The sequence below is a fragment of the Pteropus vampyrus genome, unplaced genomic scaffold, assembly GCF_000151845.1.
Source record: "Pteropus vampyrus isolate Shadow unplaced genomic scaffold, Pvam_2.0 Scaffold39, whole genome shotgun sequence".
In the NCBI taxonomy this organism is placed as follows: domain Eukaryota; kingdom Metazoa; phylum Chordata; class Mammalia; order Chiroptera; family Pteropodidae; genus Pteropus; species Pteropus vampyrus.
In genome coordinates, this window is record NW_011888820.1 from 8,526,126 (window position 1) to 8,543,116 (window position 16,991).

At 39.0% G+C, this 16,991-nt stretch overlaps 1 pseudogene; it reads left to right on the forward strand.

Annotated features, from left to right (window-relative positions):
- Nucleotides 1-15,078: 15,078 nt before the first annotated feature.
- Nucleotides 15,079-15,196, forward strand: LOC111738491 (annotated as a pseudogene).
- The last annotated feature ends 1,795 nt before the right edge of the window (nt 15,197-16,991 follow it).

The window sequence follows — 16,991 nt, forward strand, 5'->3', positions numbered from 1 at the left end:
ACCAACTGCTAAGCAAGAGTGAAGAATATTGACTGAGGTTGGTTAACCAGAAGAAACATAAGGTCACCAAGTTCTCTTTCTCGGATTCAGCTTCTTTTAAGCCAGGGAGCAGAGACACTGTGTAGGAGCCGAGAGTTTGAGGACAAGCATAATTCTTGCCCTGGGAAATAATGCAGTCTTTCCTGTGCTAGGGGAACAGTTCAGGGAAACTCTTAGTTATTGTGGACGTATTAAATTGCCAGAGAAAATTAAGCTCTTCTCTGTTATAAATAAAGAAGGATAAGCCACTGAAGCTGAGAAAAAGTATAAGACAATGCTGAAGGATAAAGGTCAATGCTAGATAAGCAGATTTTGTATGGTTGGGCTTAACATTTTTCTCTCTAGATCTCTTCCCTTCCACAGCACACTGTGATAAAAACTAAACAAAATATAGTTTGTTAGAATAACCATTTATCGGACAACCCCATTTGCCAATCTCTGCACTGGCTCTGCAAGCATATTGCTAGTCCTCACATGTATTATCATTCGTTTTCCTGATGAGGAAGCTGAGACTCAATTTAAGTGACATGCTTAAAACCATACAGATAACAAGGAGCTGTTAAAAACTGCAACTCTTTCTTGCTACAAAATTAGAACTCTTTTCACTGAACTAATATGATCCATTCAACCTTTATATAAAATGCATTGAGCAGGTCATATGCTCTAAAACTATTTTTCAGATTCCTCTCTTCATGCCTCTACAACGGGGTCCATATATTTGTGTTATAATCCTGAATTTTCCAGTGACTATTCCTCATCAAAATAAATAGGCATTTTTTTTTCTTGGCATTGGGAGTGTTCTTTTTGGATTGGAACTTGGTCCACCGCCATCAGACCTTCTATTTAACAAGTCTGTATAGCAGTTTTTTATAGGAGAAAATGATAGCAGATTTTAAAAGATTATCTTAAAATTACAATTTCCCTCCTCTTCTCTAATGAGAATGGCAAGTGGTAACTCAATAGTTCACTAAACATGGTGGCACTCAATCTCTTTTCTTGGGGCATTTGTCACCATTTCAAGCAATAAGTAGTAATATTTTTCTTAAATTATAAAATTCATACTTTAAAAGTATACACAAAAAGTATCCAAACAAGTAACTTGATGAATAAGCACAAGCCTTTTTTGTAGTCTTACAGTGAGGTGTACTATACCTAGAGTATCTTTACCTTTTGATTCTATGATATTGTTTTACTCAGTGTCTTCTTGAAGATTCTTCCAAGTACATCGGTCTCATTGCAAAGCTTATGACTTGGGCTTGTCTGTGAAGAACTGGTCCATTCCCCTAGAGCAATTCCCTGACCGCACATAGTTGAAAACCTATTATGGCTGCTCCGCAGCCAAAGGTTTGAGGCACCAATCAATGCTAGGAGTGCAAGAGGGGAAGAACTGAGGGGTTTCAGTTGTTCTTCACTTTGATTCGGCTCTATCAGCATGAAAGGAAATTAAAATTCACCCTCCCCCGTCCCTCCTCCTCCAAAAGAGGAAAACATTAAGTGCCATATTGAAAAATACATCTTTCCTTATAGCCCTACCTCATCTGTCGGCATCCATTTCTTTCTTTTTTAGTTAACCAAACTGTCAGAATAGCCTTGTAGATGCAAGCTTAGGTTCCTAGGGGCAAATTACATGCCTTTAACTCTTTAAGAAAAAGAACATTGCCTTGTAATTATTATTGTGTGTTCGTTTGTTATGAAAGAACATGAACCATCTTGCTTCACACGAGGCACTTGGAAGATTGAGGCTCTCAGCTACAGGGAACTTGACAGAAGAGAAGAAAGAATCATTTTACAGACTTTAAACAAAATAGAGACATCAGTATTTATTATCTCTGCATCAGTGAGATTTACAAATCTTAAAATATGCAAGCAAAATATTTGTGAAGCAGATAAGGAAGACTACAAAACAAAGAGATTGCTAATATTAACATATAAAAGAAATATCACAATAAACATGTTAGTTTATTGATTTAAAATTCTACTTATACTTTAATTCATGATTTAAAATTCTACTTATACTTTAAGTGGCTGTCCTGTGTGCACATATTTTCTCACAACCAGGAACAATTACTAGAATTTTTTAAGCCCTTGTTAAATATGCAGTGTCAAGGGTTATAGGAACAGCACCATGAATTTAATATCTTGCATACGTTTAAGAATCCAAATCGAAAATATTTTATATTTATGATGAGGCTAATGTAACATGAGGCTTGTGAAAAGCACGTTTTAATACAGGGCTGAATATGAAAGGAAGCCAATGGAGGTGTGAAAAAGCCAGAACACAGAAAAAATAAAACAAAATCGGAGAAGTGTGCCACATAAAAATACTAACTTCTGAATTATTTTTCATAATTGACATCTCTTTTTTTGGTAGACCAAAATGTAAATATTTTTATTTTAAACTAAAGGAGATACTGGTAGAGTTGTTATAAATAGGGAAATAAATTTAGATGTTTTTCTTTCATGTAATACCTTACTGAAAATTTTAGTACTATTTTTAACGGATTTAATCAACTTCCAATTGTTTTTGTGCAGATTCTACCCGATCATCTAACCAAAGGCTTTGGGAAAAAATCCTTTGGTGAGGCAGGGCTTACAGATCTGTGACAGAAAACAAACTTTGTTCTTCTTTCTTTTGTTTTCCTCTTCCTTCTCACGTGTTTGGAAATTCTAGAATTGTCCAAAAGACAGAATGATGAACAGGGCACTGTTGCACCTGGCAGCATACAGAAGTGGCAATATATAGCATCAATAAATACGAATCTCACTTACTACAGATTTAATTTCAGGTCTGATTTTCCAAAAAAGATATAGATTCTTCTACTTTGGGGAATATTATTATTTCCCTACTTTTTATGAGATTCTATATTATTCTTTAGATTCATGTTGTCAAGATCAGGACTCTTCCCTTTTACTGTGAACACCACCCTACAGCCGGGCAACGCCTGAGGAAGGCATTGGCAGGCATTGTTTTTAGGGAGACACTCTCATATATTAGGAGCCAGGCATAGCGCCAGGGACGTTACATGTTGTAGCAGTCAGGGTCCTAGAAAGAAACAGATGGCATCCTCAAACAGGGATAATTGAGGAGAATTTAATAAAGGGACTATTTACAAAGGTGTCTATGGGGTTATTTTATGGAACCTAGCAAGGGGTGTTGCAGTGCATCAGGACTAGCAACAGTGAGGAGCCTTTCCCACCCCTAGATTTAAAGTGACACAGGAGGGAGCATCTAGCAGAACCGAGAGAAAGAGAAAGGACTACGTAACCAGAACCGTGACCTTCACTAGACTGATGCGTTTCACCCACAGGGACCAAGCAGGGAAAGAACTAGGGAAATAAATACCCTGACCTCACTCTCAAGTCTACTCAAATTACTTTTGGTGTCTTCTACCCACCAAGCCAAGCCAGAAGGCAGAGAGCAAGGTCATTCACTGATTTAGTTGATAAATGTCAGTACCTAAGGCACAGAAGGAAATAGAAAATGGGGAAGTAAATTTGGTGAGAAGAGGCAAATGGAGACTATCCAACATACATAAACACCTCACTCACCCCTAACCACAACCTCAATAAGACATACATTATTTAACATCTGCAATTTTGGGTTAGGAAAACTTAAGTGCAGAAGTTCAGAACCTTTTATAGGAATACACAGTGACCACACCAAGACCGAAGCCTAGATCTTCTCAAGTGTTTTTTTTTTTTTTTTCTCCCATAACTATGGAAACTATGAAGTTTTTCATAGGAAAGTGAGAAATGCTTGAGGGCAAGGATGGAAATTAAAAGCACAAGGAACAGGAAAAAAACGAGAGTAGGGAAAGAAAGTAGCTGACACGTATCGAGCACTGGCTATGTCCCAGGCATTGTTTTAAGTTTTAGAAAACGTGCGGGTTCCCATTAATTCTCTCATCAACTGTATGAATTAGGTACTGTTATTCTCCTTTCACAGAGGAGGAAGCAGAGCCTTTGGAAGACTTATGAAGTTATCAGGATCAGCCAGCCAGCAACTTGTAGAATTTCAACCTATGCAGATTCTGAGCTCACACCTTCGGAGATTAAATTATAATGTGGGGTTTGGTGGGGACAAGACAGAAGAAGTCTGAGTGTCTGGCACAATTGCCCAGGACTCTCAAATGTCTTCAAAACTTTTTCTAGTTAGAGGCAAATCACTTTTTTTTTTTCCGTTTCCTTTCTGGTCATTTTGCTATTCGTGTGTTATAATGACAGTGGTAGTGATTGTGACATGAAAAAGGAAATGAAACTTAGTTCAGGTTATTTTTTTTTTTAATTTTAGGGACACTTATGCAAATCTGAGAGACATATTCAAAACTGAATTCACCATATTCTCTCTTAAAAGTACGCCTTTTATATGCTCTCTCAATTAATGGCACAACCTACTTTCATTATCTACAAAAACCTGGGCAACTCCCCATATAATAATTGTAATTATTATTTACTAGATTCCTCTTTGAGTGACTCTTTAGAATTAGTCTACCTCATTCTAAAAGCACTGCATCCCTTTTTGGAATATTTATTTCATTCTTTTGAAATATATATAATTTGTTAACAGTCATCATATCTTTTGCAGTTGCTTTTCAGCGCCCTATGCCTAGTACATAGCAGTGCCTCAATAAATCATTCTTGAATGACCAAATGGAAATTGGGCTGTAACTTTTCTACGTAAATGAAAGCATTTGATTTGCTATGAACATATTGAGAAATGGATGCCTCAGATTTTCCAGACTTTTTTTCCTAGCAAAGAACAGGTAAGGTTGTGATTGCCAGATTTCTTTTTTCATTTTCTTTGATCTTTCACCTGATGTAAGCCCTGCTGTTCTTCAAATGTCAGACTGACTTGGCACCAACCTTTAATATGTTGTTTCATGGGGCTTGCAGATACTGAGTTAGGTGCATTTTGATCCTCTTTGTTTCTATTTTCATGAACTCTTCTGGAGGACACGGGTCAGAAAGTCCTCAAGGTTAATTGACATCTAAATGACATTTTTTTCAACCAACAAGCCTATATTTTTAAACTCCCAAATGCTTTGGACACCTAGTCAAATGTTTTTGCACTTATCCCAATCATTAGTAATGATTTCAAATCAAAGTGGTTGGCAAAGAATTCCTGAATCCAAGTACAAAAGCAGAATTTCTTTAAGATTACCGAACGTAAAGGAAAATCTTTTAGCTTCCAATGGAGGTGAGCACAGCTTGTTCTGAAGAAAGAAGCCTGCGGGCTACACTCTCCAGGTTTGGATAACTACTTACAATGTCGCTTCTGCCACAGAGGCAGACACATTCTAAATCGATCTCAATTTCTCCCCCTCTCTTCCTCACTCTTTCTCTCTCCTCTATTATCTTGAGGCAAGCCGTCTTGCTGAGAGAAGAACCTGAGCTGTCTGTACTGCCTGGGTGCTGTAGCATTTGTGTTTAGTGGATTGCTTTCTCTGTGTGGCAGCCTCTCATACTGAAATGACATTCCACTCCGCTTGCTGCTCCTAATGTCATCTGTTATATCAGCATCTGTAGCAGCTGCTGCTGCTTCTGGCTGAAAAGTCTCAGTGTTTGCCTTTAAAATGTCATTCTCTCACCTCTCTCAATATTCAGACTCACTCATCAGTTCGTTTCCAGCTGCCTTCAAATGTATTCAGAATAAATGATGCACAAAGGACAGTTTAAACACAGCAAAGCGGTTGTAGGCAAGGCATCTCCAGTTCACAGGGCCGTTCTTCCTTAACAAGTGTTGCATTGTCATTTAAATGTGTTTCTGGCACAGAAGATGGTGGCTGTGTATCTGCTTTGGCAACTGGAGAATGTTTCGCAGTTGCCAGGCAAAGAGGGATAAAAAGAGTAAATGAAGAAGGCGTAGAAGGATCAGTTAATGTGAGTTGCCTTTGCTTTGTTTTTCATTGTCACTGCCCCATCATCAAGCTGGGTTTTCCCGTGGCAAAAGGTAGCAATTTATCCCTTCCCTGCCCATAGTAGCCATGCCGTTTCTCTCCATGACATCCTTGTACCTTGATCACATTAAGTCTTGCTTAAGATTCTCAAGTTCGATATTTTGACATTTTGGAAATTAGAACATGATAAGGCCAAAGGAAGAGTGTCTTTATGTGTGAAATATGAATTAGCATCCAAATATGAGGTATTACCATGCAGTAAACATGCCAGCATCTCACCCAGAATTTAGCTCAAACATGATCTATTCTGCAGGCATAAGAACGAAGTAGCTCAATTTATAATTTTTAAAGCATTAAATTCACTTATCAAAATGACATCACTGCCTCATTGCCATTAGGACATGACTTGGAATTATTTTTCTAGTGGCTAATTGATGGGTAATGTAGATATGTTTCCACCGTATGGTTTGCCCCTTTCATGATCTATTTGCCTCATGGTTAGCCAGGGCTGAAGGTTCTGTCTGTGGTCAAGAGGAGGGTGAAGCCACTTGACCCATTTGAGCATTAAACCTATCGCTTCACCTTCATTAGATATAACTAACCACAAATACAGTAATTAGAAAGCAAAGTTTCCAGCCTTGTAAACTCAGTTTCAACTTTTAAGATTCAGGGAGATGGAAAATTATCACATTTTAAAGCCGAAATCACACCATAAAAATTGCCTTGCCTTCTTCGTTAACAGGGTTCAAATGAGAAAATATTTGGCCTGCTTTTTATTGCTATAATCACAGTATTGTATAGTTCTTACTGTGCACTAAAAGCTTTACTTTAAAGCACTAAATGTTAAATTAGTTAATCCTTATGAAGGTCTAAGAAATGTCTATTATTCCAGTATTACAGGTAGGGAAACTGAGGCACATTAGAGGTTAAGCAGATTGCCTAGTGACACATAGTAGGTAGTAGAACTGGGATTTAAGCTGAGGCTGTAGCTGCAGAGACCATCCTCTTGACCATTATGCCATCCCACTCCCCAGCCCCACTGATCTTGATCTACCACCATCAGCAACAATAAGCACCTGGACCAATACACACATTCTCTTCTTCTTCCTTTCTGTCTTGGTTCTAGGCATTTATGGTCCAAGTCAAATGTCAGCTCTCACAAATTACTTTGCCTGAGACCCTCGCCAACATAACAATTATATATTATTATTATGATGATGATATTTTAAAGTAAAATGATTATCTGTCTTCCCTTACAGTGGCTGCCTTACTTTACTGCTATAAAAAAGGTAGATTGTATGCTTTTATGCTGGCCTCGCTCCTTCACTGCAGCTCCCCCCACCCTCCAAATGCACAGAATGATTCATGATGCTTTCTTCTCCATGTTGCTGATGTGCCTTGGGCATGGACGGCATCAGAAGTCGTTTCTGTCTCTCCAGCTATCCATCATTATTTGCTCACATCTAGACATGAGTAAGTCCTCCCAAGGGGATAAATAATGAAGAAAACTAGAATTCCTTTCTCTTTAAAGAGAAGAATACATTTATAATTGGAAATGTTATTGACAGTTACCCTATACTGGTCCATATGGGCTTCCAACCTTTTCCCTTTTCCTCATTTTCCACATACATTCCATTAGCAAGATATACATTCCATCAGCAAAACCTTCAAAATATATCCTAAACCTGGTCACTTTGTTTTACAACTATTACCCTAGTCCACCCCTTGCCTAAGCTTATATTTTCTATAAAATAACTTTCCTAACTTGTCTTCTGGCTTTCATTATTAACCTCCATTCTCCAACTGCAGCCAAAGTGATAACTGAAAAATTATAAATCAGATCACATCACAACTCTGTTTTCAACTTAAACCATCACACCTAAACTAAAATCCGAAGTCATTACCATAGCTTTATGTGATTTGACCTTGGCTGTTCCTTCAAACTCATTTTCTACCACCCTAACTCTTACTCTCACCACTGGAGATACACTGGCTTCTTTGTTCCTTGAATATGACAAATACATATTATTCCAGGGCCTTTGAACTTGCCCTCTAGGCTGTCTGCTTGGAATGTTCTTGCCCCACAATATTCACGATGTTTATTACTGTTTAACTTGTCATCGTGCCCTCCCCAGTCACACTCTGTACCTTTATCTACTTCATTTTTCTTCACAGTATTTTGATTTATTTGTTTATTATATGTCTTCTACTGGAATGCAAATTCTCTGAGATCAAGGACTCTTTTGTTCATTATTTTATCCTTAGCAGATAAACAAATATAGTAGATAGTCAATAAGTATTGGTTGAATGAATGAAATTTAATTTAGTTCCAGACCTAAGATATGAGTTTGGAAGCATCTCTGTTAAGAGCCATGACATTTGAAAATGGCTCAATTTTAATAATTAGTAGTAACCTTTTAGGAAAATTCATGAAAATATTAATTTCTTTAGTCCTTGAAGAATGTTACTGACATAGAAGTAAACAAAAAATGATCTGGATATAGATTTAGGGACACAACAATAGAGAGACAGCAATTGAGAAAGACAGAACTTGAAAGATGGGGTCCTTCTTGTTTCGACAATTTAAAATGTGAATATTGTATTGATCTACTTTGCATATCACGATCCACTGAAATCTTGTTAATACGATCAACATGAATGATAGGATGAGATATTTAAATCTTTTTAAGCTTTATCTGGAAGTCAGTGGATTTGAAGTCATACTTTATAGACTTCAGACTTTGAAAAGATTTGCCAAATTTCAATCCTTTTGGAAAAACTGAGTCTGGGCATTTGGGAGAGATTTATGGGAGAAGTCGAATGCTATAGATAGGAGTTTATTGCATTCTTTGTAGGTTGTACTTGAAGTATGCTGGAAGTTAGAGGCCCTTTGTGTCTTCCACTTTGAATACTTGGTTGCATTTAAGCTCCACATGAGATGATTGGTATGAAAGTAATCTCTGTTAATAAAGCCTAAACTGATATAGCTCGAAGTTTTATTTTGGATGACTAAATTGCATGCATACTCGGTGATTTCCTAAAGGAAACTATTTGGGATGCTTATTATATCATATACTCCCAGTGTTATCTATCGTAGAAGCACAGCTCATATATAGGTTGGCAGCATCCCACGGTTCTGACCCCGGCAATGGCACTGACAATAATAGCAATTGGCTGAAAAATCACAAGATACATTTTGCACTGAAGATTTGATAATGAGTTGTAAATGTTCACTACTGGAGCAATAGGGTTACATAATTTTAGAACAATGAGAGACTTTACCCCACTCAGACACCTTCATTTTATAGTTACAAGAAACTAGATCACAAGCAGGGCAGTAAGGGCGAAACCGGAAGATGGTCTTCTGATTGCTAGGCAAAGCTTTTTTTTTGGAGGGGGGTGGCAGGGAGCCTTTATTGTAAGATACCTGTAAATATGTTCTCTCACATGATGAAAGAGATTTTCCAGATATATTTAAGGTTAGTAATCATCTGAGATTAACATAGAGACATTACCCTGGGTTATCCAGTTATGCTCAGTGTAATCACATGAGCCCTTAAAAGTAGAAGAGGACTTAGGGAGATTAGAAGCAAAGAAGGATCAGATGTACCTTTGATAATCTGAAGTTGGCAGGGGGGCGGGGGGTGCGGGCATGAGTCAGAGTAGGGGCAGCCACCAGAAGCCTCAGCCGATAGCCAGCAGGGAAATGGGGACCTCAGTCCCATAGCCACACGGAACTAAATTTGGCCAACTGCCTGAATGACCCCGGAAGTGGATTTGATCCTAGAGTCTCCAGAAAGGAATTCAGTACTAATATCACCTTGATTCAGACCCTAGGCGAGTCATGGAAACCGAAATAATAAATAGGTGTTTTTTAAGTTACTAAGTTTTGGGTAATTTTTTTATAGCAGCAATAGAAAACAAATACAACCAGTTTGTCAAAATGCTTCTTCAACCCTTTCTCAATCTTTTAGAGTTTAATGATGCCCTATATCCTCATTTCCTTCTCTGAGGAGGAAAATGTTTATGCGAATGTCAACTTGCATGATAACTTCTACCTACACACTAACAAGCTCCACCCACCCCAGTAAATGCCCTCAGGTCTTTCTGGAGGTTTCTAGAGTGAGATGGGTCTCTTATGTCCTCACAATAGTTTCTCCTTCTTTGGCCTCGCTTGCTTGCCCATTTCTATTGCTTTGCCACTGTCCCAGTGCATCATGGGACCACTCATATCTTTCTGTGAGGAACCTCATGACGCTTTACAGCCTTTTGCTTTGCATCATCTCTCCCCAGAAGGAGAATGAAAACCAGTTCATGGGAGGTGATATAGGAATCCTGCCATCCTCTTTCTGTCTTTTCTTCTCTTCTCCTTACCTTGGCTGCTATCAAGTAAAACACATTTTGTCTCAGTGACAAAATAAAAACTCTCTCCCATGCTAATGGAGAAAAGCTGGAATGTAAGCATGCATGTATGTACGTGTGTGTGCATAATTATTTGACCGGCAAAAATATTCCCTATAAACTTATAAATCATTTGCACTTGGTTAAAATAAACCAGGCGTTTATAATCTCTCTCACCATGTTTTGGTAATAGACTTCGCTGTGGGCTGAACAGTGTCCCTCAAAAAGATACGTCCACCGTCTGATCTTGGAAGCTAAGCAGGGTTGGGTCTGGTTAGTACTTGGATAGAAGACCAGCTGCTGTAGGGATTCTAAACTGACAGGGTCCTTGCCATCTGTGAGGTCGACCGAGTGTTGCCTCGCCTAAAAAAAAAAAAAAAAAAAGACGTGTCCACTCCCTGGCACCCATAAACGGTGAATTGTACCTTATATGGCAAACGATGTGATTAATTTAAGAATTTTGAGAAGAGAAATTTATCCTGGATTATCCAGGTAGGCACTAACTGCAATGATGAGTATGCTTACGAGGGTAAGGCAGAGGAAAATCTGACAGATACATGAGGGAGAAGACACACAGAAGAGGAGGTGGCAGTGCGACCTTGGAGAAGGAGGTTAGAGGTTTCACAAACCAAGGTATGCCTGGAGCCCGTAGGAGCTGAAAGATGCAAAGAATAGATTCTCCCCAAGAGCCCCTGAAGGGTGTGTGGCCCTGCCGAGACCTTGATTTCAGACTTCTGGCCTCCAGAACTATGAGAAGATAAATTTCTGTTGTTTTAAGCCAAGGCTGTGGTAATTTGTTATGACAGCTGCTGGACGCTCATACAGATAACTCATATAAACCCTTAGATTCTAAAATTGTGTAAAAATACAAAATTCTGTCCATTTTAGATGCTTGCTTATGAACAGAGGAGCTCTATTGCATATGAAATTAGTGCTCACAGTCACCTTGTTAGATGTTGAACTAATCAGAATATTTGGTCAAAGTAGTTGTCAATGAACTAGTTTTCCTGAAAAGCCTGTAATGTTGTACTGTACATTGTTAATCAATTTTTGTTTATAGGAAGCTTACTCTGAGTAAATCAAATCAGTATGCCAGGAACTAAATCAAATCAGTATGCCAGGGGAGGGGGAGACAGTGAAGAAAATAAAGGAGTAATATAATAATAATTAATAATAATAATAGTAGTAGTAATAATAATAATGCTTAGCACTTTCACGGCACTCACTACGTGTCAGGCACTGCTTTAAGTACCTGGCATATAGTTCATTTATATATATAACAGCTAATAGTCCCATGCGCTTGGAGCTTTCATTATTCCACTGATGGAGAATACTAAGGTTCTGATGAGAATCAGGTGACTTGCCCAAGATCCCAGGGGTGTTAAGTGGCATTGCTGGGACTCAAAGTTTGTACTCACTGACTGCCACCAACTTTGAGTGATGGAGCGAATCATGCCTCAGAGGCTAAAACTGTGGGATAAGTCTAGATTCTTAGGAGACTTGGTAATCATAGCTTGTCCTGAGTATAAATTTTTCTCAAGCTGGATTTGGTCATGAAAGACTGGTCAGAGTGAGAAAATATAGCATTTAAATCTAGGGTTTATTTTTTCTTTCTTTCAAGTTAGATGTGCCCAGGTCCCAAAGTTTTCTGTTTTAGTTCTACCCTTGTCTCTGGCAATCAAGGCTCTGTTCCAACAAATGGCTTGCATAAAAGTCACACCCAGAAGAAGATCCTTTTCACTGGAAGGACCCCTTGCCTGGGAGGTGAAGGGAGGAGAGCATGGTGAGAACTGTTTGTTTCAGTTCCCTGGGGGCCACTTATTTGGAGCAGTTTTGAATTTCTTGGCTGGTGGTGCCATCAGGGCAGATGTTTGAAGCACTTGTGCTCTGTGCAGGTGAAGCTAACAAAAAATCTCCCCAGGGAAACTTCCCTTTTCCACCAAGTTGATAGACAAGAGGCTGTGAGCCTCACTACCCCAAGAGTCAGGCTTGTGAGGGTTGAAACTGTGCCAAACAGCTGCCTCCTTTGCCACCAGGAGGGGCAGAGAGTAGGGGCAGCCTCGCTGGCAAGAGCAGAGGATATGTGAGGGATGTGCCAAAACAGTTAACAGAAACCATGAAGAAACCGGTTTCTGTTTTTGTAAAAAGAGGAGGAAACCAAGGAAATGGAACTTTCAGTGAAGTCTGATAATTAAACTCAGGAGTACTGACGGGGTAGCTGAACACAACAGATAAATAACTACTTTCCGGTAATTATAAGCCAGAATGGTAGCATATTAGGCAAGATGGTTCATTTGGTTTTTTCAAGCCTGACATTTCGATTCTAGGGGATATTTGGATCTGTGCTAACAGATTTCTCTCTTTTTCTCCATTCACTCTCCCTTTCCTATTCCCCTTTGCTTGCTGAAAATGTAATGTGATTCCAAGGCACCACTTTTCAGCACGTTTCGTATGTACCCCTTACGTCACTTAGCGCATCTCAAAGCCCAACTGCTCCTGGGCACAGTTGCTGTGAGGTACCTGCTTTTCTAAACATCTAAATATTATTAAAAAGAACCCAGGTGTCCCCATACAGAAAGAAAACATGGTACAAACTACGCGTTCTATTCACAGGTGTCCTTCATTGCGCCTATGCTGCTGAAGCTTCTAACAAATCATCTCGTAGTACAAACACTTTATTTCACAAGGAGGAAACCGAGGCAGAGCCCTTTCTTCTTTTTAAGATGCACTGTTTTCTGCAGGAACAAAATAGACACTTAAGCCAAAGGAACAAAACCATTCTCTTTTATGAATAGAAATGACATGGAGACACTCAATTTTCCTCCTCTCTTTGAGAATAATGTTAGAATACTTTTGACAGTTGAATAAACATAATAGGATAAAGATTTTGCCCTTTTCTATGTGGAGTGTAAACTGGATGGGTGCCATGGTCCTTACACAGAAATAAAAGTGAATGCTTTTTCGATGTTGGTCTCATCATAAAACGACCCCGTGAGGAACTGCGAGGTGTCTCTGTGGGCCTCAAGCTTGAGTGGTCTGAAATGTCCTGACTCAAACTCCAGACAATTTAGATTTTACTTTGTTGACCGCCCCGCCCCCGCCCACCCCATGTTTTCTCTATTGTTTTTCATTCACGAAAGCAGTATCATAATTTATTAATTTCTGTGGGAGAATCAACTCTCAGTGCCTGTCCTGTGGCCTGGCAGGGAGATATTTCCCAGCTTTGTTTGAGAAGACCGTCCACACCGCTTGGCACTTGAACAGGCTCAAACGGAATGGCTTTTGTTGTAAACACCTAATTTGTTCATTTTGAACTGTCTGAGTAACTAGATCAAAGACCAGTGTCAAATGCCCAAAGCAGTGTTTGTCAGCAGTGGACTTTTTTATTCTTCTTGTTCTAAAGCCACTGAAAGGGGGGAGAAAAAGGCTCTTACTGTATTTCCACAAAAGCGTTGGAAAGCTCGTTGGCAGCCTCTTGCAACAGAATGAATACGTGCTACTGACTACAGACCATTTGTCTCCTGATTACAACAGACCCCAGGGGGACTGGCGTTGGCTTTGAATTCCACCTCTCTTTCTCTGAGAGCCTTCTCACTGTGACAGTTCCACCCCCAATCCTCACAGCACAGAGCACTGGGGAGTCAGATCTCCTCTCCACTGTGGGTTTTAGTCTGCTCTCTAAATTAGAATAGGGCTTTCTCCTTTGCAGTGTGTTGACTCGATTTGAAAACATGTATTTTTAAACATTGTCATTTGGAATTCAGTGGTGGCCGTAATGAATGCATTTTGTGTTCATGTGAGTTTCACATGCATGACAACCAGGGCAACAATGTAGAGGAAGCAAGCAAAAAAGAAAGGCCTAAAAAAGGCATCCAATCCCTAATCTGAAAAATGGTGGCAGCGGGTGCAATGAGGTTACTCACTAGGCTTGAGCCCACCTGTTTTTGTTTTTGCTTATTGATTTGTAAGGACTCACATTATGTTTTTCACCTTGTAGAATCATTATTTTGAAGTGAGGTAGAATACGTCTATTAACCTAAAAGTACACGTTTATTATTAGACGGTCTTGAGGACGGCTAGAATGTATTCTCCTCAAATACACCTGTTTTCACTGACATTCACGCCACCACTGGAAAGTTAGTTTCACACTTAGCAGCAGTTGTAGTCACTAATGTTTGTTTTTCTTGTTTAGTTTTGTTTTATTGTTCATTTCCTTAAAAAGAAAGGAAACCATACAATAGTTGCAAAGTCTTCCTCTATTTTATATTATCTAAATTTGTTTGATACACTTGCCTCTGTCTTCTTTTATATTCCTACCCACTTTATTTCCCCCACATAATTATTTTTCTTATATTAAAAAAAAGAGAGGACAATGACGACGAAGCAGCAGCGGCAGCAGCGAGCTGTCATTTGGCAGTTCCTTTTCCATTATTTTTCATTGCCGGGAAATGCTGGAACAAAAGCATCCAGAATGTTACTGAATGGGGATCAACATTCAGCCCTGCTGGTAAGGCTGTAATCAGCCTGTCTGGGACGAGAATGCGTGCTTTTCAAAACTGGTTGGAGATTTTTGTATTTATCTTTGGAATATATGCTTAGCCCATGTCGTCAAGTGATGTCTTATTGTCATGTCCTTATGCGGCCTACCACTTCCTGAGTGAAATGGAAGAAATGAAATGTGACCCGTCAACCTTCAGTCAGTATAAAATAGTCCAATAAATGCTTTTAAAACACAAAGAGTGTCTAGGCCATGCCACCCTGAACAAGACCGATCCCGTCTGATCTCAGAAGCTAAGCAGGATCGGGCCAGGTTAGTACTTGGATGGGAGACCACCTAGGAATACCAGGTGCTGTAGGAGTAAAAATGAAAAAAATAAGGGATTGTAAACTGACAAGGTCCTTGCAATCTGAGGTCAACCAAGGGTTGCCTCGCCAAACAAACAAACAAACAAATAAATAAATAAAACACAAAGAGAGTTCCAGCTCATTTCAGTGTTAACTTCTAAAACATGCTTTTATCAGGAATTTACTTTCTGTTCTGTTCTGGCTAGATATGCATATGGAGAAGTCATGCTCCTTCTACTGACATGTTACTAGTGAACATTCTTGAGGTATGGGGGGCAAGAAGCAAGAATGAGATGAACTTGGGATGAACTGAAAGCCACTGGGCATCCTCTGTACTGGAGAAGGTGGAGTGATTATTGAGGTCACATACCAACTTCCTACGTAATGCGCACACCAATCTAAAGATTGAACATTTCTATCACACAAGATAGTTCTCTTGTGCCCACTTCCAGGAACCCCCTTCCCACTCCTCAGGTCAGCACTCTTCTGATTTTTATCCCCATAGATTAGTTTTCCACATTTGTTATTAAATTGCCAACCAATAGAGTATGACACAGTATATCAGAAAAAAAAATGGTGCTGTTCCTGAGTTAAAGACTTATGTATAATTTATATAATACTTGGATTCAGATGACACTATAAAATGTAATCTCTGTGTGTTAAAGATTTATTAAGATTGTTCTGTAATTTTCCCCCTACACTACTTAGTATTAATAATACTTCCTAAAAAATAGAGATTCAGTGAATGCTGTAAATATTTGGTTTATAAACACAGAGCTCTGAAGTTAAGGTTTGAAACAGCGCAAAGGCTCCAAGTGTCTTAAGATGACAGTTTCACAGCACAGCAGCAACTCTTTTAACCTCATTCTCCTTCTCTCTGTAAAACACCATGACTAACGCCCACTGTCCTCTGCAAGCGCCTGGCTAGCAAGCTGTCCTCAGTGGGTCTGTTCTTTTGCTCCCTCTTGTTGAATTGGCACCTACCAAATATATGTTGTGTTTATACAAGCTTCACTTCCTATTGGTATTATTTAATTTAATAAACATAACACCAAGTGGTCAAATACTAATGTGAAACAGAGTACTGAGTTTTTATGGAAAGAAATTTAATGCCGAAGAAAGACGATAAAATCGATTCGTTAAAATAGCAACACAAAAGTGGATATCAAATTAGATGGACTAGATGACTGTAAAAAAAAAAAAAAAAAAAGAGGAAAGAAGGTCTCTTGAAATTCTTAGCCATCTGAGAAAACTAAACTGGAAGTCAATGCTGATAAATTATGGAAGTCGTCTATTTACTAAATAGTCAGTATGAAGTGTGACACTTTCAGTGAACCAGGCACTATTCTAAGTGTTTTAGAAATATTAACTCACTTAATCTTCATAACTACTCTGTGTGGTAGGTTAATACTATCCCATTTGAAATATGAGGAAACTAAGGCACACAGAGGCTATGCAACTTCCAATAAGTCACACAGCTAGCAAGTTGCAGAGTCAAGATTCAGAACTCAGGCAGCTTTGTCCAGAGTCCATTCTCTTCCCACTTGCTTCCCTACATCTCTTTATTCACTAGTCTGTGCAGCTTTCCAATTGGCACTTGCACTTGTAGGGGAAAAAACAAAATGCTGTAGTCCTTCATCAAAAGACTGAAGAAGGGAAATTTAAACCTAACTCATGTTTAAGTTCAACAAAAATGCTTACATTATTTGGGTTTCTCTCTTTCTTTTTGAATATGAGCTTTAACCTGCTGTTATTCACTGACCCGATTCCACTGGATAAATGGGCTTCTACTCTACAAACATGGCTCAA